The sequence below is a fragment of the Condylura cristata genome, unplaced genomic scaffold (genome assembly GCF_000260355.1).
Source record: "Condylura cristata isolate star-nosed mole 26May11 unplaced genomic scaffold, ConCri1.0 scaffold00032, whole genome shotgun sequence".
Classification (NCBI taxonomy): Eukaryota; Metazoa; Chordata; class Mammalia; order Eulipotyphla; family Talpidae; genus Condylura; species Condylura cristata.
This window is the reverse complement of record NW_004567133.1, coordinates 3151853-3157946: the sequence shown is the minus strand read 5'-3', so window position 1 is coordinate 3157946 and position 6094 is coordinate 3151853.

The window sequence follows — 6094 nt, the reverse complement described above, 5'->3', positions numbered from 1 at the left end:
AACCTCAGCTCTGGGTGCCTCCTGGCCAGCATAGCACAGGCACCCAGCAAATCTACATGAACCAGCTAACTGGGGCTGAGATGGGGCTCCCCTAAGGGAAGTCCCATCCAAAGGAGCTAGAAGTGCAAACATGTCTGAGAGCCTCTTCCAAACCCCTGTCCCCTGCATTATAGTCTCACTCTCATTAATGACAGACTTGAGTGTCTCAACCCACAGAGGCTTGAGATGGGCTGCTGTCTTGCTTACCTGTCTACAAAAAGAGCCGGGCACACAGATGCGATCTAATGAAGCCATTTGATGGGCGCTGCAAATCCCGGAAAATGAGATTCTCTATTGCCATACTTTCCGAGGCTTCCTTCCGCAGCCTGCCTGCTTCAGATTTTCTGTGTAATTCTCAAATGCACGTTGGGTCAATGAGCCAAAGTGAGTTGTCTGCTCTAACCCTTTGAAGAAGATGAATATGTTTTCCTAATGAAATGGCTTCACTGCTTTTTATGAACCCCACTGTGCCCAGACAGAGTTCAAGGACATCATTACTGACATCTGCCCATCCTTTGCTTACGAAGCTTAAACACCCAGGAACATTCAAATCTATCCAGCTTAACCTCTTTTGCAGCCTAGTTTTGAAGAGCACGCCATATTTCAGATTGAAGAAAGTGGTCTTGTAAGAACTGTCTGACATTCTATTGTGAAATAGGACGGAGAAGGAATGTCCTTCCCAGCTCCTCTCCCGGAGACTACAGGGCTGGCAGGAAAGCATTCACTTCCTGCCCTTGACTGTGAGATGCATTATGTCACATGGGGAGTAAGTTCCAAATCCTATTTTTGGAGGCAGCAAGCAGGAGGCCAAGTCCACCCTTTAGCTGGAAGGAGCCCAAGGGTTCCTCTGTGAGCCATCGTTCTAGATGCTTCCAGGACCTGCCTCGATTCCACCGCCTGCTCTTTGCCTGTTGTAGGCCCCCGAGTGACTCTAACAGGATGTTCTCATGAATCATCTCAAATTCAATGAACAGTCCTGTTACTGGAGCCAAGACCAAGCTTTACGCCTGAGTGTGCATTTCCTTTGGAGAGCGGTAAAGGGGCATGCTCTTCTCCCAGTCACATGCTTGGGCCACCGCCTGACCGAAGATGGAATGTTACAAAAGGTGCAAGATCGAGAGAGACTTTAAAACCATGGCCATTGGCCAGTAAAAGGCTTGGAACTTTACTGAGAGAACAAAGGTTCGTTTTTAAATACAAAATCATAAAAACAAGACAGACATGGCCACTGTCTCATAGAAGGCCTCCGAGGTACCTGGCACTGTGCTAACCTTTCACTTCTTTCATTCAAACAGCACCAGGAAAGGCCTCCTGTGAGGGTTCATTTTATGTGTCGACTTGACCGGGCTTGGAAATGTTCATCTGCCTGGTGAAAACTGGGTGTGTCTGTGCAGGTATTTCCAGAAGAGATTAGCATGCAGGTCAGCAGGCTGGGTAAAGACCAGCCACATGGCACAGGTGGGTGTCACCTGCGTGAAGGGCCTGGCACCTGGCGAGTACAAAAAAGGTGGCAGGAAGGAACATGAGTTCTCTCTCCTGGAGCTGGGACACCCATCTCCTGCGCTGGGACACAGAGCTCCTGCTTCTGCTCTGAGTGTTAACTGCACTCTTCCAGGGTCGCCAGCTTCCAGGCAGCATACCAGGGTGTATCTCAGTGTCCAGAATCAAGCCCACCCCTTCCCACAATAGATCTCCTCTATAGATCTGTGGATGTGTTCTGGGCTGTTTCTCTGGAGAGCCCTCATACACTCGGGGATGAGATAAAAGAGTCCAAGACAATCCCTTTTTGTTGAGCAAAACCTTACAGAATATCATGTGCACGCTCATGATCTTTCCCCTCACTTTAGAGAATACTGTTTTTGTCTCATTAATGGGAAAATTAAAAGAAAAAACATGAGATGGAAAAAGGCACAGAGTGATGTAAAGAAAAAACATGAAATGGAAAAAGGCACAGAGTGATGTAATTATAAGCCATTATATTATTAAAAATATAATTAATTAGGCCCTCCCTGGTGGCGCAGCGGGTTAAAGCACAGCACTAAGAAGCTAAAGCCACTTCCGCATGAGTTCCATCCCTGCCTGTCCCGGAGGTGACCGCATGGCGCAGCAGACCTCTCCTGACCCGCCCCCTGCTCCCCTCAGCAGTGTACTTCATCCATCTGCCTGTTCTGCTCCCCGCTCTGTCTCTGGTGAATTCTCTCACCCTCTGCATCTCTGGCCTGTACCCCAGTTCTGTATGAATAAATAAATAAATCTTTAAAAAAAAAAGTATCCTATTAAAAAAAAGTAAAAAACAACTATGCACCCCAACATATGAAAGACTTCCATGCCCCCTACGTGGCACAGTGGTTAAAGTGCAGCACTGCAAGGGAGCCTCAGCCACTTCAGTGCGAATTTGATCCCCACGAGGGCGGTGAACCACACAGTGCGGCAGACCTCTCCTGACTGCCCGCTGCTCCCCTCAGCACTGTAGTTCATCAGTCGGCCTGTTCTGCTCCCCACTCTGTCTCTGGTGAATCCTCTCACCCCCCCTGCACCTCTGGCCTGTACCCCAGTTCTGTATGCATAAATAAATAAGTCTTTTAAAAAGGAAAGAAAAGAAAAACCTCCACATCCAGAAGAGTCAGGTGGTCACAGGTAGGTGTGTAACAGGCTCTGCAATGGGTCCTCCAGACACTCTCAACACCATCTGAGACACCAACCAAGAGCCACCCCTTGGTGGGGTGGGGATGAGTGTGGACCTGAACTTTTAAATTCTTTAAAGATTTATTTTTTATTTATTTATGCTTAAAAGAGCTGGGGTACCGGCCAGGGAGCTGACCCACATGGCGCAGCAGACCTCTCCCCTGTCACCCACTGCTCCCCCAGCAGTGTATTTCAGTCAATCTTCCTATTCTCCTCCCCACTCTGAATCATCTCACCACCTCCCTGCAGCTCTGGCTTGTACCCCATTTCTTGTATGCATAAATAAATATTTAAAAAAACTAGTAAACATCAATACATACCACGAGGGTTCTGAGGTTGAGAGAGTGGGAGAAGGGAGAATGGGACAAGGGATTGTGATGGAGGAAAACTATAAAAAACTCTACAGATGACTTCAATGTGAAGCAAAGGGGGAAAATCGACAATAAAGAAAAGCAAACACCTCACTCACATCAGTACTTTTAACAGCACAGACCTTCCTGTAAATCCATACACCTTGCTTGACCACTTCACTTGGTTACTTAATGAGAAGCAAACCCCAACAGCTGAGCGGTGGGACGACAGGAGCTTGGTTTTGGGGCTTAGTTTTATTTACCTCTCTAAGTCCAACACCTACTAGGAGCCAAGGCACACGGTAAGTCAGCACTCGCTGGCTGTTGAATGCTATCTTGAAGGAGCAAGGGAAAAGCCACATGGCCGCAGCACGCTGTCAGCCACTGGCCAAGAGGTCTCACTTCCATGTCCTCGGCCCTCAAAGCACACACACTGTTTTTCCAGCACTGGTCTAAATGCAGGGAGTGTTCTAGCTGGCAGAGCCGCCGTCCACCCTCGGGGTGGGGCTCAGTGAAAGGCGGCGGTTGGCAGACACCTGGTCTGGCCTCGAGACCCCCTGTGCCCCTAGACCTGTGCTCCTAGAGAGATGCCACTGCTGGCAGTTTCTTTCTCTTTTTTATTTTTATTTTTTAAGATTTATCTATTTATGCACACAGAACTGGGGTAGAGGCCAGAGGTGCAGGGGCCGTGAGAGGATTCACCAGAGACAGAGTGGGGAGCAGAACAGGCCGACTGACAAAGTACACTGCTGAAGGGAGCAGCGGGCGGGTCAGGAGAGGTCTGCCGCGCCATGTGGTCACCTCCGGGGCAGGCGGGGATCGGACTCATGCCGAAGTGGCTTTAGCGTCTCAGTGCTGTGCTTTAACCCGCTGCGCCACCAGGGAGGGCCTATAGTTTCCCTCTTAATGAAACACCCTCATTGTAAAACATCTGAAGAATAGTAAATATGGGGGTGAGCACAATGTGCCTCAAGATAGGTGCTTTATCACTTTTAAGGATATGAGTTTTATAAGAAAATGATGCCAGTTTTGTGAAAATTGCATGCCTGACTCAAGCAGGGAAGAGAGAGCGACATGCTAGCAATTTCTTCCCCAGAGAGTAAAACGGAAATATCTGACAAAGAGGAAGCCTGAAGTTATTCAAACAAACTGCTTTATTTTAATAAGTTCTAAGTGGTACTCAGAAGATTTCCAAGAAATTAAATAGCGTGTGCACTATTTATATATACTCTATCGTCATAATTTATCATTTTAAAAAAAGAATCCCCTGCTAAAATTCCCTGCTAGTTTTTCTTTGTGTGTGTGTGTATTTGTGTGTGCAAAAAAATGCATTGGAAGGAGCAATAATTCATTGGAGTTAACAATAGTAATTGTATAACACATAACAATTCCTACGTTTTAAGAACATCTCAGTATGAGTCACAAAAGAAATCTAAAGTTGTGATTCTGTAAGTGATTCTGTAAATGAAAAAAATGGACTCGTTCACATGGCAAACCTCCCCGTAAGGGCCGGCGGGCGGGCTCTGGCAGACACAGGCGCCCCCAGGCGCTGGAGTGCGCCCCGGCAGGGTCAGCACAGAACTGCTGGCTCCTGAAGGACCCACCAGGGTGGCTGGCTGCACCCAGAGGTGATGTTCACACGCCCAGGCCGAACAAAACCTCCGTGCTTGTGGATGCAATATGGAATGTGGTTTCATCCTGAAAGTCACACTCCAAAACAGATAAAAACTACCACCCAGTTAATGTTTAACTCATCTATTTGTTCTAAAGCATCACTGTTGCTATAAGGCTTATGGTACCCCTTCCTGCTTAACAAACCACACTGAACTGAATTAAGTCCGGCATCTTTATGTTCATTTTTGCTTAAGAATTTGGATAAAATAATTGGAAGCCAAAGCCTACCCTGAAGCAAGACACTCCCTATGTGGGCACGTGGCTCCCTCTTGTGGCAAGTGAGAACCCGTGCACAGGCTAGTGGGGGAGCTTACTTCACATCCATCCATCTTCCCGACTTTGGGAGCAAGATAAGTCACCCCAAGACTCACTAAGTAGGCATGTTTGGGCGGCAGCCTGCCCACCACTGGGGCTAGATCAGGGCTCACCTTCCAAGGGAGCTGAGACTTCCGCTGCACTTGTCCAGATTAAAATTTGCCAAATAAAGTTTACATAAAAGCTAATTGTTCCTGGCCCTCCCTGGTGGCGCAGCAGGTTAAAGCACAGCACTAAGAAGCTAAAGCCTCTTCCGCATGAGTTCGATCCCGCCTGCCCCGGAGGTGACCACATGGTGTGGCAGACCTCTCCTGACCCGCCCGCTGCTCCCCTCAGCAGTGTACTTCAGTAGATCTGCCTGTTCTGCTCCCCACTCTGTCTCTGGTGAATCCTCTCACCCTCCACATCTCTGGCCTGTACCCCAGTTCTGTATGAATAAATAAAATCTTAAAAAAAAAAAAAAGCTAATTGTTCCCACACTACATCTGACCTTATCTGCCAACTGAAAATACAATATGCTGAAAACATAGTATGCGGGTTCCCCCACTAATTCAAAACCAAGACTCACCCTCTAAAATGCCCCGAAAGAAAACACAGGTTCCGGACCTTCCTTGGTGGCACAACAGATTAGGATGCAGCACTGCCAGCGAGCCACAGCCGCCTCAGTGCGAGTTCGATCCCCGGCGGGGAGGTGGCCCACGTGGCACGGCAGACCTCTCCTGTCTCGCCCGCTGCTCCTCTGTGCAGTGTACTTGTCTATCTGCCTGTTCTGCTCCCCAGTGTGTCTCTGGTGAAGCCTCTCGCCGCCCCTGCACCTCTGGCCTATACCCCAGTTCTATATGCGTAAATTAATAAATCTTAAAAAAAAGAAAGAAAACGCAGGTTTCTTGAAGTCATGCTAACAGTCACATCAAAGTATTTAAAGTATTTAAGCTATCAGACAGGTGACACATTCTTCCCAGAGAAAGAGGCCTCACAGGACTCAAGCACCACAGCCTCTCAGTGGGCAGGGCCCCTGGCGGAGTGAGTCT